The sequence below is a fragment of the Acipenser ruthenus genome, chromosome 10 (genome assembly GCF_902713425.1).
Source record: "Acipenser ruthenus chromosome 10, fAciRut3.2 maternal haplotype, whole genome shotgun sequence".
In the NCBI taxonomy this organism is placed as follows: Eukaryota; Metazoa; Chordata; class Actinopteri; order Acipenseriformes; family Acipenseridae; genus Acipenser; species Acipenser ruthenus.
This window is the reverse complement of record NC_081198.1, coordinates 22449249-22476950: the sequence shown is the minus strand read 5'-3', so window position 1 is coordinate 22476950 and position 27702 is coordinate 22449249. Positions and strand designations below refer to the sequence as shown.

The window sequence follows — 27702 nt, the reverse complement described above, 5'->3', positions numbered from 1 at the left end:
GAGACATGTCCCGTTTTACGAGGACCCCTTCCCCCAGCCCAGAGAGAGAGTACAACAGCTACTCCACTAGCTCCTCCAGTAGCTCCTCTGATACAGAACACGAGGCAGGGAGGGAGCCCGGACCCAGCAGCGGCCCCCCCTGAGTAGGGCCCTCTCAGCGCCAGCACTCCCCCTCGGCTCTCGTTATGACGCCATAAGGATTGAGTCCGTGGGGGAGGAAAGCGAAAGCGACAGTGAAAGTGAGAGTGAAAAGTAGGGGAAGGGAATGAAGAACCAGCAGAGGGTGGGGAAAAGAAAGGGTAGAGACGATGGGGGGAAAAGAAAGAAGATCAAGATCAAAGACAGCAAGTTGCAGGTGGCCCCCATAGATCCAAAACCAGATAATGTCCACACAAAGTCCCCAGTCTTGCCCTCGCAGGCAGAGACGGAGGCGAGTGGGACGGCTACACTGCCGTCTAGTGGGCAGGTAGCAGCCAGCCAGGGCATCCCCAGCCAGCCTTCCCAGTCGTTGGCACAAACCCTAGCACACCTCGCAGAAGAGGTGTTCACTAATGCACCGAGGGAGAGGTCGGGGTCAACACCTTCCCTGACCAGCAGTACCTCGGTAGCAATGACCCTCTTCAAGCGAAGGGCCTCCCTTCAAAGCATCCTTGACCCCCTCCCTTGTATGGGCAAAACCAGGGGCCCCCTAGAGGTCCTCCTAGATACAGCACTGGAGGACATGGGAATACCCCTGGACGCGGTAAGCCAGAAGTCTGCTAACAGCTCCAATTCAGCAGACGGTAACAGCCAAAGAATGCTGTCTGTCATAACCCCCCCCCAGGACAAAGCTGACCCACACGTTCCGAGGGGCCCTGAGCAAGTTCCACCAGACTTACCTTGTGGGGAGTTGAATAGCCCAAACAACTCCACGTACTGTGCATATAAAGATGGTGCCTTCTTGGACGAGGCAGCAGTGAGTACCTTCTCAGGGGTGATGGGAGTTGCAAATAAGCCCAAGCCCCCTCGAAGCAAGCGTAGAGCTAAGAGTAGGAAGAGTGTCCCGACCTCCCAATCATAGTCGCTATGGGGTGGACGCAGCGACTCCTTTTCTTGTTAGCTACCCTGATGGCCCTGATATGTGTGTCTGTTAATGTCAGGAGCATCAGGGAGACACAAAAAAGATTTGATGTACTAAACTATCTAGCTAACTTGAAAGCAGATCTCATCTTTCTGCAGGAGTGTGGTATTTCGTCGAGCCATGATTATAGGGACCTGAAGGAGAGTTGGACCCTGGGGGACTCCTTCTGGTCGGGCTCCAACATAGCCAGAGCCGACGGAGTAGGTATCCTGTTTAAAAACCCTTTTATTACCTCCCGCAGCAGCAGGGAGGTAGAACCTGGTAGAATTCTGAGCGTGGATGTGACATACAACAACACTCCCCTCAGACTGGTCAATGTCTACGCACCCACTAACCAAAACGAAAGAGTTCAATTTTTTCCACAGCTGCGTCCACTCCTGCTGGGGAACGTACCCGTCATCGTGTCAGGTGACTTCAATTGTGCTCTGAGGGACGTAGACCGGAGCAGGCCACGCAACGACCGCTCTAGTAGAGTTTTGTCCTCCGTAATATCTGATTTCTCCCTGTGTGATGCAGGTAAGGACCTGGTGCCTCCCTTTACCTGGGTGAGCTCATCTGGGACCTCCTTCTCCCGTATAGATCTCGTCCTGCATACCAGCTCCCTTACGAAGACGGCAGTAGACACCCAGGCCGTCTTCTTCTCTGACCATAGGCTCCTGCAGGTAACATTGCAGGTCCCTCAGACCTCCCAGATGGGGTCAGGGGTCTGGAAATTAAACACCTCCTTACTCGATGACCCCTCCATAGCTGCAGCCTATAAGAGCAGGCTTGTTGAGTGGACCACTTTGCGTGACCTATTCAACTCCCCTATAGAGTGGTGGGAGATGGTCAAAATCAGAACTAAGGGTTATTTCATAGCAGCAGGCAAGAGGAAAGCAAAAGAAAGGAGAGCCAAATATAAATACCTGAATGCTGCCCTCCAGCGTCTGAGCCTGCTTCAGCTTCGGGGGTTCCCTGTAAGCGACGAGATAGCCCAGACCAAGCTAGATCTTTCAGTGCTTTGTAGGGAGGAACAACGAAAGGTCATGCACAATGCAAAAGTGCAAAAAATGGAGGAAGACGAAAAGTGTACTCGCTTCTTCTTCCAGAAAACGAGGGAGAAGCGGCACTTGATGTCCTCCATGCTCGACAGCAGGGGGAGGATAGTAGAGGATAGTGAGGGAGTGAAAAAAGTGGTAGAGAACTTCTATAGGGACCTGTATAACATCAAAGCTACAGATGACACCCTGATAGAGTGGTTCCTGAGCCAGTTGGAGCCTGACTCAGTGCGGGACGACGAGGAGGAGGAGAAGGACCCAGAACTCACGCTGGAGGAGCTCACCCAGGCGGTTAAGACCATGAACACCGGTAAGACGCCAGGTCCAGATGGCATCCCGGGTGAGTATTACCATCTTTTTTGGGACACGCTAAAAGTCCATTTAGCGGAGGTCTACAGAGCGGTCTACAGGGAGAAGCGGTTGGGCCCTTCTATGCGGGAGAGTGTAATTACTCTCCTTCATAAGAAAGGGGAAGTTAAAGATCTACGGAATTGGCGCCCAATCAGCCTCCTTTGCGTGGATTACAAGATACTAGCCAAAGCTCTGATGCTCCGGCTACAAGTACACCTCCCTTTGGTCATTGGCCCCGACCAGGCTTGTGGCGTCCCAGGGAGGTCCATCACGGGTATTTTAATGTTAACAAGGGACATTCTGGCTTATTCTAGAGAACGGAACCATCCCCTCTGCCTGTTCAACCTTGACCAGGAGAAGGCGTTCGATAGGGTAAGCCATGAATATATGTACAAAGTGATGGACCAGATGAAATTCGCTCCTGGACTTAGGGAGTGGGTTAAAACCATATATACAAACATTAGTACCCGAGTCTTGGTGAACAGGCACCTGACTGGTAAAATATCTATCCAGTCAGGGGTCAGACAGGGTTGCCCACTATCCCCACTGCTATATGTCGTGTGCATTGAACCCCTCCTGCAGGCAATTCGTAGGGATACCAATATAACTGGTTTCCAGCTGCCTGGATCCAACGGGGTCCAGGTCAAAACAACAGCATATATGGACGATGTGTCACTCATTTGCACCAACACATCGTCGGTACCTCGGATTAGTAATATCCTTGAGAAGTACTGCACGGCGACCGGGGCAGTGATTAATAAGTCCAAGAGCGAAGTCTACGTGTCTAAAAATTGGCAGGTAGATAGGGAACTGTCGGACATGTACCCTGTCAAAAAGGACAAAATCAAGATTCTGGGCCTCATTTTCGAGAACAATAGCTCGGGGGCCCAGAGCTGGACGGCGGCCATTAACCAGGTCCGTAAAAAGATTGGCGGATGGAGCACAAGATCCTTAACAATGACGGGTAGAGTATTAATAACCAAGTCTATACTGTTCCCCATCCTCTCTTATGTAGGAAAAATCTTTCCCCCAGACAGGACCACCAAAAAAGTGGTGGACCGCATTATCCACCGCTTTATCTGGGGCAGCAAGATGGAGAGGGTAAAACGAGCCACTCTGAGTAAAGCCGACAAGAAGGGAGGTAAGGGGGTCCCGGACGTTGTGCAGCTCACCCGAGTGCAGGGGCTCACGCAAACTATCAAGAACATCCAGGCCCTGGACAGGAAGGTATGTTACATGAATCGTTTCTATTTTGCCACCTGTCTCAGGGCCTTGGGCCTCTGCACTATTGATAACACCGTGCCGTACTCCTGGGACCCCCCATTGTATTATAGAACCTTAAGGGACACTATATATAAATTGGGCTTAGATAAAGCAAAATTGGCCTCCTGGGAATACAAGGCTGTAACTAAATATCTTGCCGGTTCCCAGGAAATTGAAAAAGTAGCTACTTTCTCCCTCACCCAAAGCCAAAAAATCTGGGAGAATGTGTCTCACAGCTGCCTCAGTAATGTCCAGAAGGATATAGCATGGAACACCGTCCACAGTGCACTCCCCACTCGAGCGTTCATGTTCAGGAGGGGACTAGCCCAAGTAGAAACATGCCCCTATGCAAAGTGCCGCAAGAGAGAAACACCAGCCCATATCTTCTGGGAGTGTGATGTGGCTGGCAGTGTCTGGCTCTCTGTCTCTGTCTTCCTAAACAGGTTTGCTGACACGGCCAAGATGACCGCTGAGACTGTGCTCTATGGGCCTGCGGGAGGAATCACTACCAGCACAGCTAAGTGCGTTTGGCGTGTCATCAATGTTGTCAAGCAGATCCTGTGGGAAGGCCGTAACGTCTGTGTCTATCACAAGCAGGAGCTAGACACTATCACCACGACCAGAAGGGCACAAACTCTTATCAAGGACTTTGTAATTCTGGACATCCGGACCCTCGGGAAGGACAAGGCCTGCGCGGAGTGGAGGATCGCCGGACTTCAGGACGTGAAGATGGAATAAAGGAAAAAACTGGAACCGCTAGCTCCTAGGAGCGGGACTACGGGGCACCGCTAAGCCTTTTATTTATTTTGTCATGCCAGCATTCCGCCCTTTTTAGCTGGCATGACCGTTTTTCAACGGTGCCCTGGTTTTATGTAGTCTTTTTGTTTCAGTTTTATGGACCTTTGATTTAATTTGAATGTTTTATTTGATTTTGTTTTGTTTTGTTTTATGTATCTTTAAGATTTTTAATGTAAACTATTAAAAGTTACATTTTAAGTGTTTTAAAATTTTAGAATTTTAACTCACTGTTTATACACTGTCCCTTTTCCCCTGTCCCTGTTTTAGATCTAGGTTTATGTTCACTTTTTTAGAGAGCACTCCCCGGCCCTCACAAGCACTGGTTTTTTATAGATGGTTCTTTTTTTCCAGTCACTTTTAAAACAGCACAGGTTTTTTTCATGTTGATTTTAATCTGTGTCTGTTTTAACCATGTACAAAGCACAATTGTCTTGGTGTTTTTAAATGTATTTTAAATGCTTTTAAAACAAAATGTATGTCTGTATGCATGAATGTCATCTTTAAAAGAAATGTAAAATGAATGAAAAAACGAATGGGTGTAAATGTAAAAAATGTAAAATCTCAATAAAAGAGTATTAATATCTGATACGTCCCCTATCAGGGGACCATATATTAAATTGATTTTTGGAATCGGGAGATGGAACAGGGGCTTGCTCCGTCCACTCCACGCATCGGCCCGGTATTGCAGTACCTCCGGGAACGGTGCACACCTTTCTCTAACGTTGGTCAAAGTCAGATCTGGATCTCTCCTGTGAGCATTTTGTCTACCCCTGCTGGAGGGAGAGTGCCAGTGTTGATGCAAGTTTTCCCGCCGTTTTACTTCTTTTTTTTCTTTCTCTCTTTCTTTCTTTCTCTCTTTCTTTCTCTCTTTCTCTCTTTCTTTCTCTCTTTCTTTCTTGCTGTCTTTCTTTCTTTTATTCACATGTGGTGATGATGTAGACAGCAGCAGGTTGTTTCCTGGGAGCATGCAGCTAACCAGCCAAGTGTGGTGGAACATGTCCCTATGCCAGGACCTTCTTAGCAAGCCAGCCAGCCAGCGAGGCACAGTTGTAGTTACCCAAGGCACCTTGCACAGCATAGCAGCTTGGCATGACTATTTGTAAGACGCACTCCGCCAGTTTATGTTTTGTTTTTGGTGTTATGTGTGTGTTTTTGCTTTGTTTTGTTTTCTCCTGCTTAAATTGCACATTTCCCCTCTGGAAGCAGCAGCCCGTTTTTTGGGGGTCTGCTTGTGCTTGGAATTTTGCACCCACCTTTGAATCCCCCTGTGCCGTCCGGGCTGGGGGGCCCCGGGCAAGGGCCAAGTCGCCATCGCTTCTCGGCCTTTTGGCTAAGATCAAGTGTAGTATCTGTTCTTATCAGTTTAATATCTGATACGTCCCCTATCAGGGGACCATATATTAAATTGATTTTTGGAATCGGGAGATGGAACAGGGGCTTGCTCCGTCCACTCCACGCATCGGCCCGGTATTGCAGTACCTCCGGGAACGGTGCACACCTTTCTCTAACGTTGGTCAAAGTCAGATCTGGATCTCTCCTGTGAGCATTTTGTCTACCCCTGCTGGAGGGAGAGTGCCAGTGTTGATGCAAGTTTTCCCGCCGTTTTACTTCTTTTTTTTTCTTTCTCTCTTTCTTTCTTTCTCTCTTTCTTTCTCTCTTTCTCTCTTTCTTTCTCTCTTTATTTCTTGCTGTCTTTCTTTCTTTTATTCACATGTGGTGATGATGTAGACAGCAGCAGGTTGTTTCCTGGGAGCATGCAGCTAACCAGAAAAGTGTGGTGGAACATGTCCCTATGCCCTAAGGGTTATTTCATAGCAGCAGGCAAGAGGAAAGCAAAAGAAAGGAGAGCCAAATATAAATACCTGAATGCTGCCCTCCAGCATCTGAGCCTGCTTCAGCTTCGGGGGTTCCCTGTAAGCGACGAGATAGCCCAGACCAAGCTAGATCTTTCAGTGCTTTGTAGGGAGGAACAACGAAAGGTCATGCACAATGCAAAAGTGCAAAAAATGGAGGAAGACGAAAAGTGTACTCGCTTCTTCTTCCAGAAAACGAGGGAGAAGCGGCACTTGATGTCCTCCATGCTCGACAGCAGGGGGAGGATAGTAGAGGATAGTGAGGGAGTGAAAAAAGTGGTAGAGAACTTCTATAGGGACCTGTATAACATCAAAGCTACAGATGACACCCTGATAGAGTGGTTCCTGAGCCAGTTGGAGCCTGACTCAGTGCGGGACGACGAGGAGGAGGAGAAGGACCCAGAACTCACGCTGGAGGAGCTCACCCAGGCGGTTAAGACCATGAACACCGGTAAGACGCCAGGTCCAGATGGCATCCCGGGTGAGTATTACCATCTTTTTTGGGACACGCTAAAAGTCCATTTAGCGGAGGTCTACAGAGCGGTCTACAGGGAGAAGCGGTTGGGCCCTTCTATGCGGGAGAGTGTAATTACTCTCCTTCATAAGAAAGGGGAAGTTAAAGATCTACGGAATTGGCGCCCAATCAGCCTCCTTTGCGTGGATTACAAGATACTAGCCAAAGCTCTGATGCTCCGGCTACAAGTACACCTCCCTTTGGTCATTGGCCCCGACCAGGCTTGTGGCGTCCCAGGGAGGTCCATCACGGATATTTTAATGTTAACAAGGGACATTCTGGCTTATTCTAGAGAACGGAACCATCCCCTCTGCCTGTTCAACCTTGACCAGGAGAAGGCGTTCGATAGGGTAAGCCATGAATATATGTACAAAGTGATGGACCAGATGAAATTCGCTCCTGGACTTAGGGAGTGGGTTAAAACCATATATACAAACATTAGTACCCGAGTCTTGGTGAACAGGCACCTGACTGGTAAAATATCTATCCAGTCAGGGGTCAGACAGGGTTGCCCACTATCCCCACTGCTATATGTCGTGTGCATTGAACCCCTCCTGCAGGCAATTCGTAGGGATACCAATATAACTGGTTTCCAGCTGCCTGGATCCAACGGGGTCCAGGTCAAAACAACAGCATATATGGACGATGTGTCACTCATTTGCACCAACACATCGTCGGTACCTCGGATTAGTAATATCCTTGAGAAGTACTGCACGGCGACCGGGGCAGTGATTAATAAGTCCAAGAGCGAAGTCTACGTGTCTAAAAATTGGCAGGTAGATAGGGAACTGTCGGACATGTACCCTGTCAAAAAGGACAAAATCAAGATTCTGGGCCTCATTTTCGAGAACAATAGCTCGGGGGCCCAGAGCTGGACGGCGGCCATTAACCAGGTCCGTAAAAAGATTGGCGGATGGAGCACAAGATCCTTAACAATGACGGGTAGAGTATTAATAACCAAGTCTATACTGTTCCCCATCCTCTCTTATGTAGGAAAAATCTTTCCCCCAGACAGGACCACCAAAAAAGTGGTGGACCGCATTATCCACCGCTTTATCTGGGGCAGCAAGATGGAGAGGGTAAAACGAGCCACTCTGAGTAAAGCCGACAAGAAGGGAGGTAAGGGGGTCCCGGACGTTGTGCAGCTCACCCGAGTGCAGGGGCTCACGCAAACTATCAAGAACATCCAGGCCCTGGACAGGAAGGTATGTTACATGAATCGTTTCTATTTTGCCACCTGTCTCAGGGCCTTGGGCCTCTGCACTATTGATAACACCGTGCCGTACTCCTGGGACCCCCCATTGTATTATAGAACCTTAAGGGACACTATATATAAATTGGGCTTAGATAAAGCAAAATTGGCCTCCTGGGAATACAAGGCTGTAACTAAATATCTTGCCGGTTCCCAGGAAATTGAAAAAGTAGCTACTTTCTCCCTCACCCAAAGCCAAAAAATCTGGGAGAATGTGTCTCACAGCTGCCTCAGTAATGTCCAGAAGGATATAGCATGGAACACCGTCCACAGTGCACTCCCCACTCGAGCGTTCATGTTCAGGAGGGGACTAGCCCAAGTAGAAACATGCCCCTATGCAAAGTGCCGCAAGAGAGAAACACCAGCCCATATCTTCTGGGAGTGTGATGTGGCTGGCAGTGTCTGGCTCTCTGTCTCTGTCTTCCTAAACAGGTTTGCTGACACGGCCAAGATGACCGCTGAGACTGTGCTCTATGGGCCTGCGGGAGGAATCACTACCAGCACAGCTAAGTGCGTTTGGCGTGTCATCAATGTTGTCAAGCAGATCCTGTGGGAAGGCCGTAACGTCTGTGTCTATCACAAGCAGGAGCTAGACACTATCACCACGACCAGAAGGGCACAAACTCTTATCAAGGACTTTGTAATTCTGGACATCCGGACCCTCGGGAAGGACAAGGCCTGCGCGGAGTGGAGGATCGCCGGACTTCAGGACGTGAAGATGGAATAAAGGAAAAAACTGGAACCGCTAGCTCCTAGGAGCGGGACTACGGGGCACCGCTAAGCCTTTTATTTATTTTGTCATGCCAGCATTCCGCCCTTTTTAGCTGGCATGACCGTTTTTCAACGGTGCCCTGGTTTTATGTAGTCTTTTTGTTTCAGTTTTATGCACCTTTGATTTAATTTGAATGTTTTATTTGATTTTGTTTTGTTTTGTTTTATGTATCTTTAAGATTTTTAATGTAAACTATTAAAAGTTACATTTTAAGTGTTTTAAAATTTTAGAATTTTAACTCACTGTTTATACACTGTCCCTTTTCCCCTGTCCCTGTTTTAGATCTAGGTTTATGTTCACTTTTTTAGAGAGCACTCCCCGGCCCTCACAAGCACTGGTTTTTTTATAGATGGTTCTTTTTTTCCAGTCACTTTTAAAACAGCACAGGTTTTTTTCATGTTGATTTTAATCTGTGTCTGTTTTAACCATGTACAAAGCACAATTGTCTTGGTGTTTTTAAATGTATTTTAAATGCTTTTAAAACAAAATGTATGTCTGTATGCATGAATGTCATCTTTAAAAGAAATGTAAAATGATTGAAAAAACGAATGGGTGTAAATGTAAAAAATGTAAAATCTCAATAAAAGAGTATTAATATCTGATACGTCCCCTATCAGGGGACCATATATTAAATTGATTTTTGGAATCGGGAGATGGAACAGGGGCTTGCTCCGTCCACTCCACGCATCGGCCCGGTATTGCAGTACCTCCGGGAACGGTGCACACCTTTCTCTAACGTTGGTCAAAGTCAGATCTGGATCTCTCCTGTGAGCATTTTGTCTACCCCTGCTGGAGGGAGAGTGCCAGTGTTGATGCAAGTTTTCCCGCCGTTTTACTTCTTTTTTTTTTCTTTCTCTCTTTCTTTCTTTCTCTCTTTCTTTCTCTCTTTCTCTCTTTCTTTCTCTCTTTCTTTCTTGCTGTCTTTCTTTCTTTTATTCACATGTGGTGATGATGTAGACAGCAGCAGGTTGTTTCCTGGGAGCATGCAGCTAACCAGACAAGTGTGGTGGAACATGTCCCTATGCCAGGACCTTCTTAGCAAGCCAGCCAGCCAGCGAGGCACAGTTGTAGTTACCCAAGGCACCTTGCACAGCATAGCAGCTTGGCATGACTATTTGTAAGACGCACTCCGCCAGTTTATGTTTTGTTTTTGGTGTTATGTGTGTGTTTTTGCTTTGTTTTGTTTTCTCCTGCTTAAATTGCACATTTCCCCTCTGGAAGCAGCAGCCCGTTTTTTTGGGGTCTGTTTGTGCTTGAAATTTTGCACCCACCTTTGAATCCCCCTGTGCCGTCCGGGCTGGGGGGCCCCGAGCAAGGGCCAAGTCGCCATCGCTTCTCGGCCTTTTGGCTAAGATCAAGTGTAGTATCTGTTCTTATCAGTTTAATATCTGATACGTCCCCTATCAGGGGACCATATATTAAATTGATTTTTGGAATCGGGAGATGGAACAGGGGCTTGCTCCGTCCACTCCACGCATCGGCCCGGTATTGCAGTACCTCCGGGAACGGTGCACACCTTTCTCTAACGTTGGTCAAAGTCAGATCTGGATCTCTCCTGTGAGCATTTTGTCTACCCCTGCTGGAGGGAGAGTGCCAGTGTTGATGCAAGTTTTCCCAACGTTTTACTTCTTTTTTTTTTCTTTCTCTCTTTCTTTCTTTCTCTCTTTCTTTCTCTCTTTCTTTCTCTCTTTCTTTCTTGCTGTCTTTCTTTCTTTTATTCACATGTGGTGATGATGTAGACAGCAGCAGGTTGTTTCCTGGGAGCATGCAGCTAACCAGACAAGTGTGGTGGAACATGTCCCTATGCCAGGACCTTCTTAGCAAGCCAGCCAGCCAGCGAGGCACAGTTGTAGTTACCCAAGGCACCTTGCACAGCATAGCAGCTTGGCATGACTATTTGTAAGACGCACTCCGCCAGTTTATGTTTTGTTTTTGGTGTTATGTGTGTGTTTTTGCTTTGTTTTGTTTCCTCCTGCTTAAATTGCACATTTCCCCTCTGGAAGCAGCAGCCCGTTTTTGGGGGGTCTGCTTGTGCTTGGAATTTTGCACCCACCTTTGAATCCCCCTGTGCCGTCCGGGCTGGGGGGCCCCGGGCAAGGGCCAAGTCGCCATCGCTTCTCGGCCTTTTAGCTAAGATCAAGTGTAGTATCTGTTCTTATCAGTTTAATATCTGATACGTCCCCTATCAGGGGACCATATATTAAATTGATTTTTGGAATCGGGAGATGGAACAGGGGCTTGCTCCGTCCACTCCACGCATCGGCCCGGTATTGCAGTACCTCCGGGAACGGTGCACACCTTTCTCTAACGTTGGTCAAAGTCAGATCTGGATCTCTCCTGTGAGCATTTTGTCTACCCCTGCTGGAGGGAGAGTGCCAGTGTTGATGCAAGTTTTCCCGCCATTTTACTTCTTTTTTTTTTCTTTCTCTCTTTCTTTCTTTCTCTCTTTCTTTCTTTCTCTCTTTCTTTCTCTCTTTCTCTCTTTCTTTCTCTCTTTCTTTCTTGCTGTCTTTCTTTCTTTTATTCACATGTGGTGATGATGTAGACAGCAGCAGGTTGTTTCCTGGGAGCATGCAGCTAACCAGACAAGTGTGGTGGAACATGTCCCTATGCCAGGTCCTTCTTAGCCAGCCAGCCAGCGAGGCACAGTTGTAGTTACCCAAGGCACCTTGCACAGCATAGCAGCTTGGCATGACTATTTGTAAGACGCACTCCGCCAGTTTATGTTTTGTTTTTGGTGTTATGTGTGTGTTTTTGCTTTGTTTTGTTTTCTCCTGCTTAAATTGCACATTTCCCCTCTGGAAGCAGCAGCCCGTTTTTTGGGGGTCTGTTTGTGCTTGAAATTTTGCACCCACCTTTGAATCCCCCTGTGCCATCCAGGCTGGGGGGCCCCGGGCAAGGGCCAAGTCGCCATCGCTTCTCGGCCTTTTGGCTAAGATCAAGTGTAGTATCTGTTCTTATCAGTTTAATATCTAGCTCCTCCAGTAGCTCCTCTGATGCAGAACACGAGGCAGGGAGGGAGCCCGGACCCAGCAGCGGCCCCCCCCTGAGTAGGGCCCTCTCAGCGCCAGCACTCCCCCTCGGCTCTCGTTATGACGCCATAAGGATTGAGTCCGTGGGGGAGGAAAGCGAAAGCGACAGTGAAAGTGAGAGTGAGAAGGAGGGGAAGGGAGTGAAGAACCAGCAGAGGGTGGGGAAAAGAAAGGGTAGAGACGAGGGGGGGAAAAGAAAGAAGATCAGGATCAAAGACAGCAAGTTGCAGGTGGCCCCCATAAATCCAAAACCAGCTAATGTCCACACAAAGTCCCCAGTCTTGCCCTCGCAGGCAGAGACGGAGGCGAGTGGGACGGCTACACTGCCGCCTAGTGGGCAGGTAGCAGCCAGCCAGGGCATCCCCAGCCAGCCTTCCCAGTCGTTGGCACAAACCCTAGCACACCTCGCAGAAGAGGTGTTCACTAATGCACCGAGGGAGAGGTCGGGGTCAACACCTTCCCTGACCAGCAGTACCTCGGTAGCAATGACCCTCTTCAAGCGAAGGGCCTCCCTTCAAAGCATCCTTGACCCCCTCCCTTGTATGGGCAAAACCAGGGGCCCCCTAGAGGTCCTCCTAGATACAGCACTGGAGGACATGGGAATACCCCTGGACGCGGTAAGCCAGAAGTCTGCTAACAGCTCCAATTCAACAGACGGTAACAGCCAAAGAATGCTGTCTGTCATAACCCCCCCCCAGGACAAAGCTGACCCACACGTTCCGAGGGGCCCTGAGCAAGTTCCACCAGACTTACCTTGTGGGGAGTTGAATAGCCCCAACAACTCCACGTACTGTGCATATAAAGACGGTGCCTTCTTGGACGAGGCAGCAGTGAGTACCTTCTCAGGGGTGATGGGAGTTGCAAATAAGCCCAAGCCCCCTCGAAGCAAGCGTAGAGCTAAGAGTAGGAAGAGTGTCCCGACCTCCCAATCATAGTCGCTATGGGGTGGACGCAGCGACTCCTTTTCTTGTTAGCTACCCTGATGGCCCTGATATGTGTGTCTGTTAATGTCAGGAGCATCAGGGAGACACAAAAAAGATTTGATGTACTAAACTATCTAGCTAACTTGAAAGCAGATCTCATCTTTCTGCAGGAGTGTGGTATTTCGTCGAGCCCTGATTATAGGGACCTGAAGGAGAGTTGGACCCTGGGGGACTCCTTCTGGTCGGGCTCCAACATAGCCAGAGCCGACGGAGTAGGTATCCTGTTTAAAAACCCATTTATTACCTCCCGCAGCAGCAGGGAGGTAGAACCTGGTAGAATTCTGAGCGTGGATGTGACATACAACAACACTCCCCTCAGACTGGTCAATGTCTACGCACCCACTAACCAAAACGAAAGAGTTCAATTTTTTCCACAGCTGCGTCCACTCCTGCTGGGGAACGTACCCGTCATCGTGTCAGGTGACTTCAATTGTGCTCTGAGGGACGTAGACCGGAGCAGGCCACGCAACGACCGCTCTAGTAGAGTTTTGTCCTCCATAATATCTGATTTCTCCCTGTGTGATGCAGGTAAGGACCTGGTGCCTCCCTTTACCTGGGTGAGCTCATCTGGGACCTCCTTCTCCCGTATAGATCTCGTCCTGCATACCAGCTCCCTTACGAAGACGGCAGTAGACACCCAGGCCGTCTTCTTCTCTGACCATAGGCTCCTGCAGGTAACATTGCAGGTCCCTCAGACCTCCCAGATGGGGTCAGGGGTCTGGAAATTAAACACCTCCTTACTCGATGACCCCTCCATAGCTGCAGCCTATAAGAGCAGGCTTGTTGAGTGGACCACTTTGCGTGACCTATTCAACTCCCCTATAGAGTGGTGGGAGATGGTCAAAATGAGAACTAAGGGTTATTTCATAGCAGCAGGCAAGAGGAAAGCAAAAGAAAGGAGGGCCAAATATAAATACCTGAATGCTGCCCTCCAGCGTCTGAGCCTGCTTCAGCTTCGGGGGTTCCCTGTAAGCGACGAGATAGCCCAGACCAAGCTAGATCTTTCAGTGCTTTGTAGGGAGGAACAACGAAAGGTCATGCACAATGCAAAAGTGCAAAAAATGGAGGAAGACGAAAAGTGTACTCGCTTCTTCTTCCAGAAAACGAGGGAGAAGCGGCACTTGATGTCCTCCATGCTTGACAGCAGGGGGAGGATAGTAGAGGATAGTGAGGGAGTGAAAAAAGTGGTAGAGAACTTCTATAGGGACCTGTATAACATCAAAGCTACAGATGACACCCTGATAGAGTGGTTCCTGAGCCAGTTGGAGCCTGACTCAGTGCGGGACGAGGAGGAGGAGGAGAAGGACCCAGAACTCACGCTGGAGGAGCTCACCCAGGCGGTTAAGACCATGAACACCGGTAAGACGCCAGGTCCAGATGGCATCCCGGGTGAGTATTACCATCTTTTTTGGGACACGCTAAAAGTCCATTTAGCGGAGGTCTACAGAGCGGTCTACAGGGAGAAGCGGTTGGGCCCTTCTATGCGGGAGAGTGTAATTACTCTCCTTCATAAGAAAGGGGAAGTTAAAGATCTACGGAATTGGCGCCCAATCAGCCTCCTTTGCGTGGATTACAAGATACTAGCCAAAGCTCTGATGCTCCGGCTACAAGTACACCTCCCTTTGGTCATTGGCCCCGACCAGGCTTGTGGCGTCCCAGGGAGGTCCATCACGGATATTTTAATGTTAACAAGGGACATTCTGGCTTATTCTAGAGAACGGAACCATCCCCTCTGCCTGTTCAACCTTGACCAGGAGAAGGCGTTCGATAGGGTAAGCCATGAATATATGTACAAAGTGATGGACCAGATGAAATTCGCTCCTGGACTTAGGGGGTGGTTTAAAACCATCTATACAAACATTAGTACCCGAGTCTTGGTGAACAGGCACCTGACTGGTAAAATATCTATCCAGTCAGGGGTCAGACAGGGTTGCCCACTATCCCCACTGCTATATGTCGTGTGCATTGAACCCCTCCTGCAGGCAATTCGTAGGGATACCAATATAACTGGTTTCCAGCTGCCTGGATCCAACGGGGTCCAGGTCAAAACAACAGCATATATGGACGATGTGTCACTCATTTGCACCAACACATCGTCGGTACCTCGGATTAGTAATATCCTTGGGAAGTACTGCACGGCGACCAGGGCAGTGATTAATAAGTCCAAGAGCGAAGTCTACGTGTCTAAAAATTGGCAGGTAGATAGGGAACTGTCGGACATGTACCCTGTCAAAAAGGACAAAATCAAGATTCTGGGCCTCATTTTCGAGAACAATAGCTCGGGGGCCCAGAGCTGGACGGCGGCCATTAACCAGGTCCGTAAAAAGATTGGCGGATGGAGCACAAGATCCTTAACAATGACGGGTAGAGTATTAATAACCAAGTCTATACTGTTCCCCATCCTCTCTTATGTAGGAAAAATCTTTCCCCCAGACAGGACCACCAAAAAAGTGGTGGACCGCATTATCCACCGCTTTATCTGGGGCAGCAAGATGGAGAGGGTAAAACGAGCCACCCTGAGTAAAGCCGACAAGAAGGGAGGTAAGGGGGTCCCGGACGTTGTGCAGCTCACCCGAGTGCAGGGGCTCACGCAAACTATCAAGAACATCCAGGCCCTGGACAGGAAGGTATGTTACATGAATCGTTTCTATTTTGCCACCTGTCTCAGGGCCTTGGGCCTCTGCACTATTGATAACACCGTGCCGTACTCCTGGGACCCCCCATTGTATTATAGAACCTTAAGCGACACTATATATAAATTGGGCTTAGATAAAGCAAAATTGGCCTCCTGGGAATACAAGGCTGTAACTAAATATCTTGCCGGTTCCCAGGAAATTGAAAAAGTAGCTACTTTCTCCCTCACCCAAAGCCCAAAAATCTGGGAGAATGTGTCTCACAGCTGCCTCAGTAATGTCCAGAAGGATATAGCATGGAACACCGTCCACAGTGCACTCCCCACTCGAGCATTCATGTTCAGGAGGGGACTAGCCCAAGTAGAAACATGCCCCTATGCAAAGTGCCGCAAGAGAGAAACACCAGCCCATATCTTCTGGGAATGTGATGTGGCTGGCAGTGTCTGGCTCTCTGTCTCTGTCTTCCTAAACAGGTTTGCTGACACGGCCAAGATGACCGCTGAGACTGTGCTCTATGGGCCTGCGGGAGGAATCACTACCAGCACAGCTAAGTGCGTTTGGCGTGTCATCAATGTTGTCAAGCAGATCCTGTGGGAAGGCCGTAACGTCTGTGTCTAACACAAGCAGGAGCTAGACACTATCACCACGACCAGAAGGGCACAAACTCTTATCAAGGACTTTGTAATTCTGGACATCCGGACCCTCGGGAAGGACAAGGCCTGCGCGGAGTGGAGGATCGCCGGACTTCAGGACGTGAAGATGGAATAAAGGAAAAAACTGGAACCGCTAGCTCCTAGGAGCGGGACTACGGGGCACCGCTAAGCCTTTTATTTATTTTGTCATGCCAGCATTCCGCCCTTTTTAGCTGGCATGACCGTTTTTCAACGGTGCCCTGGTTTTATGTAGTCTTTTGTTTCAGTTTTATGGACTTTTATTTGATTTACGTTGAATGTTTTATTTGATTTTGTATTGTTTTGTTTTATGTATCTTTAAGATTTTTAATGTAAACTATTAAAAGTTACATTTTAAGTGTTTTAAAATTTTAGAATTTTAACTCACTGTTTTATACACTGTCCCTTTTCCCCTGTCCCTGTTTTAGATCTAGTTTTATGTTCACTTTTGAACCTTTTAGAGAGCACTCCCCGGCCCTCACAAGCACTGGTTTTTTATAGATGGTTCTTTTTTTCCAGTCACTTTTAAAACAGCACAGGTTTTTTTCATGTTGATTTTAATCTGTGTGTTTTAACCATGTACAAAGCACAATTGTCTTGGTGTTTTTAAATGTATTTTAAATGCTTTTAAAACAAAATGTATGTCTGTATGCATGAATGTCATCTTTAAAAGAAATGTAAAATGAATGAAAAAAACGAATGGGTGTAAATGTAAAAAATGTAAAATCTCAATAAAAGAGTATTAATATCTGATACGTCCCCTATCAGGGGACCATATATAAAATTGATTTTTGGAATCGGGAGATGGAACAGGGGCTTGCTCCGTCCACTCCACGCATCGGCCCGGTATTGTAGTTCCTCCGGGAACGGTGCACACCTTTCTCTAACGTTGGTCAAAGTCAGATCTGGATCTCTCCTGTGAGCATTTTGTCTACCCCTGCTGGAGGGAGAGTGCCAGTGTTGATGCAAGTTTTCCCGCCGCTTTACTTCTTTTTTTTTCTTTTTCTCTTTCTTTCTTTCTCTTTCTTTCTCTCTTTCTTTCTTGCTGTCTTTCTTTCTTTTATTCACATGTGGTGATGATGTAGACAGCAGCAGTTTGTTTCCTGGGAGCATGCAGCTAACCAGACAAGTGTGGTGGAACATGTCCCTATGCCAGGTCCTTCTTAGCCAGCCATATACTCTGGCTTCTCTACAGTTCGAATAAATCTTTCTAAGACTAAGGCTTAGAGGGTAGTGGCATTGCCCGCTCCCTCCGAGGGTCTGTGAGAGGTTTGTTCGGGTGAGGAGGAACAGAATTTTTTTATTTTTGACTGGCTTTCTTCAGCTCGGCAACTTTTTGGAAGACTAATGCTCAGTCTGGTTTTGGCTTGCCCAATCCAGGCCGAGGGTCTTTCAAGATTTTGTTGACTGTTGAGAGCAGTTTTTTCTTTTTCAGGCGGTTCCCGTTTTTTTCTTTTTCAGGCGGTTCCGGCTTTTCCAGACGTTCCTGGAGTTAGAGAGAAGGAGGACCTACCATCCAGACGACCTTTGAGGACCCTTTGATGACCTAGACGACCTCATCCCCAGCCCTTGATTGTAATCGAGATCCAGACCGAGAGAGCAGCAGGCGCCCAGCAGAGGGCGCCATCTGGGAGGAGCAGAGGGCGGCCCCGGACCCCGAGGAGGCGTCACAGCCACGATTCTTCCTACGTGGTCTCGGTGCCAAGCAACGCCCCCTACTCCGCCAGGGAAGGACACCGTTCACCTGGGGAGGGGGTCCCTCTTGCGAGGCGACCATCTCCTCAGGGACTAAAGTAATAGTTCCTTCAACTGCCCAGATTTGCTGCTTACGTTGTCTCTTTTCCGTAGAGAGAGACAACCCGGACGTCCAGAGGCTTCTCCCACCCCAATCGGAGGAGCCAGCTGAAGGATGGCGTTCCGGCCAACCCAGGAAAACAGGAGGCACAATGCGGTGCGCTTCACAAGAAACAAGCAAGATGAAACGGAACCAGGACTGACGAGACTGGAGTTCAGCCGGACCATTCTTCAGAGGGGTATGGGTTTTTCCCCTTCTGACTTGAATTGTTTGGTGAAATTGCCAGGGCTTAAGGAAGTGTTTGAGGTCAGTTTTAGGAACCCCCAAAAGTTACAAGAAATGTGGTCCTTTTGGGGGGAGAATAAATATCTCGCTCCATACAAAGAATTTTGTGTGGATGCACTGACAGACAGAGAAATGAAAGTTGTTACTGTCCAATTTTTCAATGAGGCTGTTAGCGACTATGATATTACAACATGGCTTAACCGCTATGGGAGGGTGTCATCAGAAGGGAGGAAAATTACAGACGAAGATGGGGTTTGGACAGGAGCCAGAAAGTGGCTGGTACGCCTTAATGTTGATCCATCGGGCATTGGAGGCGTCCGCCACATTCCAAACTCCATAGTGTTAGGGCCCAACAGAGGGCTGGTATTCTATAATGGGATGCCAAAACTCTGCAGGAAATGTGGGGAATTAGGACACCTGGCGGCCGCGTGTACTGTAGTCAAGTGCAGGAACTGCGGCGCCCCCCACGAGACCAGCCACTGCAGAGAAGAGAGGCAGTGCAATTTGTGTGGAAAGAAGGGGCACCTGTTTAAGGACTGCCCCTCTTCCTATGCCAACATGGCCAGAGCCAGCAAGGCAAACATGAACAAGCCTAGGCCTGAGCAGGAAGAGGGAGCAAGTAACAAAGATCAGTCCACATCACCACCAACAGTATCCAAGACCCAGACTCCAGCACCACCATCATCACCAGCACCCCCCTCACCCCCCCGCCCCCGAGACATGTCCCGTTTTACGAGGACCCCTTCCCCCAGCCCAGAGAGAGAGTACAACAGCCACTCCACTAGCTCCTCCAGTAGCTCCTCTGATGCAGAACACGAGGCAGGGAGGGAGCCTGGACCCAGCAGCGGCCCCCCCCTGAGTAGGGCCCTCTCAGCGCCAGCACTCCCCCTCGGCTCTCGTTATGACGCCATAAGGATTGAGTCCGTGGGGGAGGAAAGCGAAAGCGACAGTGAAAGTGAGAGTGAGAAGGAGGGGAAGGGAGTGAAGAACCAGCAGAGGGTGGGGAAAAGAAAGGGTAGAGACGAGGGGGGGGAAAAGAAAGAAGATCAGGATCAAAGACAGCAAGTTGCAGGTGGCCCCCATAGATCCAAAACCAGCTAATGTCCACACAAAGTCCCCAGTCTTGCCCTCGCAGGCAGAGACGGAGGCGAGTGGGACGGCTACACTGCCGCCTAGTGGGCAGGTAGCAGCCAGCCAGGGCATCCCCAGCCAGCCTTCCCAGTCGTTGGCACAAACCCTAGCACACCTCGCAGAAGAGGTGTTCACTAATGCACCGAGGGAGAGGTCGGGGTCAACACCTTCCCTGACCAGCAGTACCTCTGTAGCAATGACCCTCTTCAAGCGAAGGGCCTCCCTTCAAAGCATCCTTGACCCCCTCCCTTGTATGGGCAAAACCAGGGGCCCCCTAGAGGTCCTCCTAGATACAGCACTGGAGGACATGGGAATACCCCTGGACGCGGTAAGCCAGAAGTCTGCTAACAGCTCCAATTCAACAGACGGTAACAGCCAAAGAATGCTGTCTGTCATAACCCCCCCCAGGACAAAGCTGACCCACACGTTCCGAGGGGCCCTGAGCAAGTTCCACCAGACTTACCTTGTGGGGAGTTGAATAGCCCCAACAACTCCACGTACTGTGCATATAAAGACGGTGCCTTCTTGGACGAGGCAGCAGTGAGTACCTTCTCAGGGGTGATGGGAGTTGCAAATAAGCCCAAGCCCCCTCGAAGCAAGCGTAGAGCTAAGAGTAGGAAGAGTGTCCCGACCTCCCAATCATAGTCGCTATGGGGTGGACGCAGCGACTCCTTTTCTTGTTAGCTACCCTGATGGCCCTGATATGTGTGTCTGTTAATGTCAGGAGCATCAGGGAGACACAAAAAAGATTTGATGTACTAAACTATCTAGCTAACTTGAAAGCAGATCTCATCTTTCTGCAGGAGTGTGGTATTTCGTCGAGCCCTGATTATAGGGACCTGAAGGAGAGTTGGACCCTGGGGGACTCCTTCTGGTCGGGCTCCAACATAGCCAGAGCCGACGGAGTAGGTATCCTGTTTAAAAACCCATTTATTACCTCCCGCAGCAGCAGGGAGGTAGAACCTGGTAGAATTCTGAGCGTGGATGTGACATACAACAAAACTCCCCTCAGACTGGTCAATGTCTACGCACCCACTAACCAAAACGAAAGAGTTCAATTTTTTCCACAGCTGCGTCCACTCCTGCTGGGGAACGTACCCGTCATCGTGTCAGGTGACTTCAATTGTGCTCTGAGGGACGTAGACCGGAGCAGGCCACGCAACGACCGCTCTAGTAGAGTTTTGTCCTCCGTAATATCTGATTTCTCCCTGTGTGATGCAGGTAAGGACCTGGTGCCTCCCTTTACCTGGGTGAGCTCATCTGGGACCTCCTTCTCCCGTATAGATCTCGTCCTGCATACCAGCTCCCTTACGAAGACGGCAGTAGACACCCAGGCCGTCTTCTTCTCTGACCATAGGCTCCTGCAGGTAACATTGCAGGTCCCTCAGACCTCCCAGATGGGGTCAGGGGTCTGGAAATTAAACACCTCATTACTCAATGACCCCTCCATAGCTGCAGCCTATAAGAGCAGGCTTGTTGAGTGGACCACTTTGCGTGACCTATTCAACTCCCCTATAGAGTGGTGGGAGATGGTCAAAATCAGAACTAAGGGTTATTTCATAGCAGCAGGCAAGAGGAAAGCAAAAGAAAGGAGGGCCAAATATAAACACCTGAATGCTGCCCTCCAGCGTCTGAGCCTGCTTCAGCTTCGGGGGTTCCCTGTAAGCGACGAGATAGCCCAGACCAAGCTAGATCTTTCAGTGCTTTGTAGGGAGGAACAACGAAAGGTCATGCACAATGCAAAAGTGCAAAAAATGGAGGAAGACGAAAAGTGTACTCGCTTCTTCTTCCAGAAAACGAGGGAGAAGCGGCACTTGATGTCCTCCATGCTCGACAGCAGGGGGAGGATAGTAGAGGATAGTGAGGGAGTGAAAAAAGTGGTAGAGAACTTCTATAGGGACCTATATAACATCAAAGCTACAGATGACACCCTGATAGAGTGGTTCCTGAGCCAGTTGGAGCCTGACTCAGTGCGGGACGACGAGGAGGAGGAGAAGGACCCAGAACTCACGCTGGAGGAGCTCACCCAGGCGGTTAAGACCATGAACACCGGTAAGACGCCAGGTCCAGATGGCATCCCGGGTGAGTATTACCATCTTTTTTGGGACATGCTAAAAGTCCATTTAGCGGAGGTCTACAGAGCGGTCTACAGGGAGAAGCGGTTGGGCCCTTCTATGCGGGAGAGTGTAATTACTCTCCTTCATAAGAAAGGGGAAGTTAAAGATCTACGGAATTGGCGCCCAATCAGCCTCCTTTGCGTGGATTACAAGATACTAGCCAAAGCTCTGATGCTCCGGCTACAAGTACACCTCCCTTTGGTCATTGGCCCCGACCAGGCTTGTGGCGTCCCAGGGAGGTCCATCACGGATATTTTAATGTTAACAAGGGACATTCTGGCTTATTCTAGAGAACGGAACCATCCCCTCTGCCTGTTCAACCTTGACCAGGAGAAGGCGTTCGATAGGGTAAGCCATGAATATATGTACAAAGTGATGGACCAGATGAAATTCGCTCCTGGACTTAGGGAGTGGGTTAAAACCATATATACAAACATTAGTACCCGAGTCTTGGTGAACAGGCACCTGACTGGTAAAATATCTATCCAGTCAGGGGTCAGACAGGGTTGCCCACTATCCCCACTGCTATATGTCGTGTGCATTGAACCCCTCCTGCAGGCAATTCGTAGGGATACCAATATAACTGGTTTCCAGCTGCCTGGATCCAACGGGGTCCAGGTCAAAACAACAGCATATATGGACGATGTGTCACTCATTTGCACCAACACATCGTCGGTACCTCGGATTAGTAATATCCTTGAGAAGTACTGCACGGCGACCGGGGCAGTGATTAATAAGTCCAAGAGCGAAGTCTACGTGTCTAAAAATTGGCAGGTAGATAGGGAACTGTCGGACATGTACCCTGTCAAAAAGGACAAAATCAAGATTCTGGGCCTCATTTTCGAGAACAATAGCTCGGGGGCCCAGAGCTGGACGGCGGCCATTAACCAGGTCCGTAAAAAGATTGGCGGATGGAGCACAAGATCCTTAACAATGACGGGTAGAGTATTAATAACCAAGTCTATACTGTTCCCCATCCTCTCTTATGTAGGAAAAATCTTTCCCCCAGACAGGACCACCAAAAAAGTGGTGGACCGCATTATCCACCGCTTTATCTGGGGCAGCAAGATGGAGAGGGTAAAGCGAGCCACCCTGAGTAAAGCCGACAAGAAGGGAGGTAAGGGGGTCCCGGACGTTGTGCAGCTCACCCGAGTGCAGGGGCTCACGCAAACTATCAAGAACATCCAGGCCCTGGACAGGAAGGTATGTTACATGAATCGTTTCTATTTTGCCACCTGTCTCAGGGCCTTGGGCCTCTGCACTATTGATAACACCGTGCCGTACTCCTGGGACCCCCCATTGTATTATAGAACCTTAAGGGACACTATATATAAATTGGGCTTAGATAAAGCAAAATTGGCCTCCTGGGAATACAAGGCTGTAACTAAATATCTTGCCGGTTCCCAGGAAATTGAAAAAGTAGCTACTTTCTCCCTCACCCAAAGCCAAAAAATCTGGGAGAATGTGTCTCACAGCTGCCTCAGTAATGTCCAGAAGGATATAGCATGGAACACCGTCCACAGTGCACTCCCCACTCGAGCGTTCATGTTCAGGAGGGGACTAGCCCAAGTAGAAACATGCCCCTATGCAAAGTGCCGCAAGAGAGAAACACCAGCCCATATCTTCTGGGAGTGTGATGTGGCTGGCAGTGTCTGGCTCTCTGTCTCTGTCTTCCTAAACAGGTTTGCTGACACGGCCAAGATGACCGCTGAGACTGTGCTCTATGGGCCTGCGGGAGGAATCGCTACCAGCACAGCTAAGTGCATTTGGCGTGTCATCAATGTTGTCAAGCAGATCCTGTGGGAAGGCTGTAACGTCTGTGTCTATCACAAGCAGGAGCTAGACACTATCACCACGACCAGAAGGGCACAAACTCTTATCAAGGACTTTGTAATTCTGGACATCCGGACCCTCGGGAAGGACAAGGCCTGCGCGGAGTGGAGGATCGCCGGACTTCAGGACGTGAAGATGGAATAAAGGAAAAAACTGGAACCGCTAGCTCCTAGGAGCGGGACTACGGGGCACCGCTAAGCCTTTTATTTATTTTGTCATGCCAGCATTCCGCCCTTTTTAGCTGGCATGACCGTTTTTTCAACGGTGCCCTGGTTTTATGTAGTCTTTTTGTTTCAGTTTTATTGACTTTTATTTGATTTACGTTGAATGTTTTATTTGATTTTGTTTTGTTTTGTTTTATGTATCTTTAAGATTTTTAATGTAAACTATTAAAAGTTACATTTTAAGTGTTTTAAAATTTTAGAATTTTAACTCACTGTTCTATACACTGTCCCTTTTCCCCTGTCCCTGTTTTAGATCTAGTTTTATGTTCACTTTTGAACTTTTTTAGAGAGCACTCCCCGGCCCTCACAAACACTGGTTTTTTATAGATGGTTCTTTTTTTCAAGTCACTTTTAAAGCAGCACAGGTTTTTTTCATGTTGATTTTAATCTGTGTCTGTTTTAACCATGTACAAAGCACAATTGTCTTGGTGTTTTTAAATGTATTTTAAATGCTTTTAAAACAAAATGTATGTCTGTATGCATGAATGTCATCTTTAAAAGAAATGTAAAATGAATGAAAAAAACGAATGGGTGTAAATGTAAAAAATGTAAAATCTCAATAAAAGAGTATTAATATCTGATACGTCCCCTATCAGGGGACCATATATTAAATTGATTTTTGGAATCGGGAGATGGAACAGGGGCTTGCTCCGTCCACTCCACGCATCGGCCCGGTATTGCAGTACCTCCGGGAACGGTGCACACCTTTCTCTAACGTTGGTCAAAGTCAGATCTGGATCTCTCCTGTGAGCATTTTGTCTACCCCTGCTGGAGGGAGAGTGCCAGTGTTGATGCAAGTTTTCCCGCCGTTTTACTTCTTTTTTTTTCTTTCTCTCTTTCTTTCTTTCTCTCTTTCTTTCTCTCTTTCTCTCTTTCTTTCTCTCTTTCTTTCTTGCTGTCTTTCTTTCTTTTATTCACATGTGGTGATGATGTAGACAGCAGCAGGTTGTTTCCTGGGAGCATGCAGCTAACCAGACAAGTGTGGTGGAGCATGTCCCTATGCCAGGACCTTCTTAGCAAGCCAGCCAGCCAGCGAGGCACAGTTGTAGTTACCCAAGGCACCTTGCACAGCATAGCAGCTTGGCATGACTATTTGTAAGACGCACTCCGCCAGTTTATGTTTTGTTTTTGGTGTTATGTGTGTGTTTTTGCTTTGTTTTGTTTTCTCCTGCTTAAATTGCACATTTCCCCTCTGGAAGCAGCAGCCCGTTTTTTTGGGGTCTGCTTGTGCTTGAAATTTTGCACCCACCTTTGAATCCCCCTGTGCCGTCCGGGCTGGGGGGCCCCGGGCAAGGGCCAAGTCGCCATCGCTTCTCGGCCTTTTGGCTAAGATCAAGTGTAGTATCTGTTCTTATCAGTTTAATATCTGATACGTCCCCTATCAGGGGACCATATATTAAATTGATTTTTGGAATCGGGAGATGGAACAGGGGCTTGCTCCGTCCACTCCACGCATCGGCCCGGTATTGCAGTACCTCCGGGAACGGTGCACACCTTTCTCTAACGTTGGTCAAAGTCAGATCTGGATCTCTCCTGTGAGCATTTTGTCTACCCCTGCTGGAGGGAGAGTGCCAGTGTTGATGCAAGTTTTCCCGCCGTTTTACTTCTTTTTTTTTCTTTCTCTCTTTCTTTCTTTCTTGCTGTCTTTCTTTCTTTTATTCACATGTGATGATGATGTAGACAGCAGCAGTTTGTTTCCTGGGAGCATGCAGCTAACCAGACAAGTGTGGTGGAACATGTCCCTATGCCAGGTCCTTCTTAGCCAGCCATATACTCTGGCTTCTCTTCAGTTCGAATAAATCTTTCTAAGACTAAGGCTTAGAGGGTAGTGGCATTGCCCGCTCCCTCCGAGGGTCTGTGAGAGGTTTGTTCGGGTGAGGAGGAACAGAATTTTTTTTTATTTTTGACTGGCTTTCTTCAGCTCGGCAACTTTTTGGAAGACTAATGCTCAGTCTGGTTTTGGCTTGCCCAATCCAGGCCGAGGGTCTTTCAAGATTTTGTTGACTGTTGAGAGTAGTTTTTTCTTTTTCAGGCGGTTCCCGTTTTTTTCTTTTTCAGGCGGTTCCGGCTTTTCCAGACGTTCCTGGAGTTAGAGAGAAGGAGGACCTACCATCCAGACGACCTTTGAGGACCCTTTGATGACCTAGACGACCTCATCCCCAGCCCTTGATTGTAATCGAGATCCAGACCGAGAGAGCAGCAGGCGCCCAGCAGAGGGCGCCATCTGGGAGGAGCAGAGGGCGGCCCCGGACCCCGAGGAGGTGTCACAGCCACGATTCTTCCTACGTGGTCTCGGTGCCAAGCAGCGCCCCCTACTCCGCCAGGGAAGGACACCGTTCACCTGGGGAGGGGGTCCCTCTTGCGAGGCGACCATCTCCTCAGGGACTAAAGTAATAGTTCCTTCAACTGCCCAGATTTGCTGCTTACGTTGTCTCTTTTCCGTAGAGAGAGACAACCCGGACGTCCAGAGGCTTCTCCCACCCCAATCGGAGGAGCCAGCTGAAGGATGGCGTTCCGGCCAACCCAGGAAACCAGGAGGCACAATGCGGTGCGCTTCACAAGAAACAAGCAAGATGAAACGGAACCAGGACTGACGAGACTGGAGTTCAGCCGGACCATTCTTCAGAGGGGTATGGGTTTTTCCCCTTCTGACTTGAATTGTTTGGTGAAATTGCCAGGGCTTAAGGAAGTGTTTGAGGTCAGTTTTAGGAACCCCCAAAAGTTACAAGAAATGTGGTCCTTTTGGGGGGAGAATAAATATCTCGCTCCATACAAAGAATTTTGTGTGGATGCACTGACAGACAGAGAAATGAAAGTTGTTACTGTCCAATTTTTCAATGAGGCTGTTAGCGACTATGATATTACAACATGGCTTAACCGCTATGGGAGGGTGTCATCAGAAGGGAGGAAAATTACAGATGAAGATGGGGTTTGGACAGGAGCCAGAAAGTGGCTGGTACGCCTTAATGTTGATCCATCGGGCATTGGAGGCGTCCGCCACATTCCAAACTCCATAGTGTTAGGGCCCAACAGAGGGCTGATATTCTATAATGGGATGCCAAAACTCTGCAGGAAATGTGGGGAATTAGGACACCTGACGGCCGCGTGTACTGTAGTCAAGTGCAGGAACTGCGGCGCCCCCCACGAGACCAGCCACTGCAGAGAAGAGAGGCAGTGCAATTTGTGTGGAAAGAAGGGGCACCTGTTTAAGGACTGCCCCTCTTCCTATGCCAACATGGCCAGAGCCAGCAAGGCAAACATGAACAAGCCAGGCCTGAGCAGGAAGAGGGAGCAAGTAACAAAGATCAGTCCACATCACCACCAACAGTATCCAAAACCCAGACTCCAGCACCACCATCATCACCAGCACCCCCTCACCCCCCCGCTCCCGAGACATGTCCCGTTTTACGAGGACCCCTTCCCCCAGCCCAGAGAGAGAGTACAACAGCCACTCCACTAGCTCCTCCAGTAGCTCCTCTGATGCAGAACACGAGGCAGGGAGGGAGCCCGGACCCAGCAGCGCCCCCCCCCCCTGAGTAGGGCCCTCTCAGCGCCAGCACTCCCCCTCGGCTCTCGTTATGACGCCATAAGGATTGAGTCCGTGGGGGAGGAAAGCAAAAGCGACAGTGAAAGTGAGAGTGAGAAGGAGGGGAAGGGAGTGAAGAACCAGCAGAGGGTGGGGAAAAGAAAGGGTAGAAACGAGGGGGGGAAAAGAAAGAAGATCAGGATCAAAGACAGCAAGTTGCAGGTGGCCCCCATAGATCCAAAACCAGCTAATGTCCACACAAAGTCCCCAGTCTTGCCCTCGCAGGCAGAGACGGAGGCGAGTGGGACGGCTACACTGCCGCCTAGTGGGCAGGTAGCAGCCAGCCAGGGCATCCCCAGCCAGCCTTCCCAGTCGTTGGCACAAACCCTAGCACACCTCGCAGAAGAGGTGTTCACTAATGCACCGAGGGAGAGGTCGGGGTCAACACCTTCCCTGACCAGCAGTACCTCTGTAGCAATGACCCTCTTCAAGCGAAGGGCCTCCCTTCAAAG

At 49.0% G+C, this 27702-nt stretch overlaps 4 non-coding genes and 5 pseudogenes across 4 annotated transcripts; all 9 read left to right on the top strand.

Annotated features, from left to right (window-relative positions):
* The first annotated feature begins 5127 nt into the window (after positions 1-5127).
* On the top strand, positions 5128-5282 carry LOC131738655 (U2 spliceosomal RNA; annotated as a pseudogene).
* Positions 5283-5879: 597 nt separating this feature from the next.
* LOC131739075 (U2 spliceosomal RNA) lies at positions 5880-6070 on the top strand. Its single transcript, XR_009330241.1, has one exon. It is a non-coding gene; the product is annotated as a U2 spliceosomal RNA (small nuclear RNA).
* Positions 6071-9534: 3464 nt separating this feature from the next.
* Positions 9535-9689, top strand: LOC131738644 (U2 spliceosomal RNA; annotated as a pseudogene).
* Positions 9690-10288: 599 nt separating this feature from the next.
* On the top strand, positions 10289-10479 carry LOC131739074 (U2 spliceosomal RNA). Its single transcript, XR_009330240.1, has one exon. It is a non-coding gene; the product is annotated as a U2 spliceosomal RNA (small nuclear RNA).
* A 591-nt stretch (positions 10480-11070) lies between these two features.
* Positions 11071-11261, top strand: LOC131738277 (U2 spliceosomal RNA). Its single transcript, XR_009329841.1, has one exon. It is a non-coding gene; the product is annotated as a U2 spliceosomal RNA (small nuclear RNA).
* Positions 11262-11872: 611 nt separating this feature from the next.
* On the top strand, positions 11873-11969 carry LOC131738809 (U2 spliceosomal RNA; annotated as a pseudogene).
* A 5035-nt stretch (positions 11970-17004) lies between these two features.
* LOC131738782 (U2 spliceosomal RNA) lies at positions 17005-17159 on the top strand (annotated as a pseudogene).
* A 7058-nt stretch (positions 17160-24217) lies between these two features.
* Positions 24218-24372, top strand: LOC131738691 (U2 spliceosomal RNA; annotated as a pseudogene).
* A 598-nt stretch (positions 24373-24970) lies between these two features.
* LOC131739072 (U2 spliceosomal RNA) lies at positions 24971-25161 on the top strand. Its single transcript, XR_009330238.1, has one exon. It is a non-coding gene; the product is annotated as a U2 spliceosomal RNA (small nuclear RNA).
* Positions 25162-27702: the final 2541 nt, after the last annotated feature.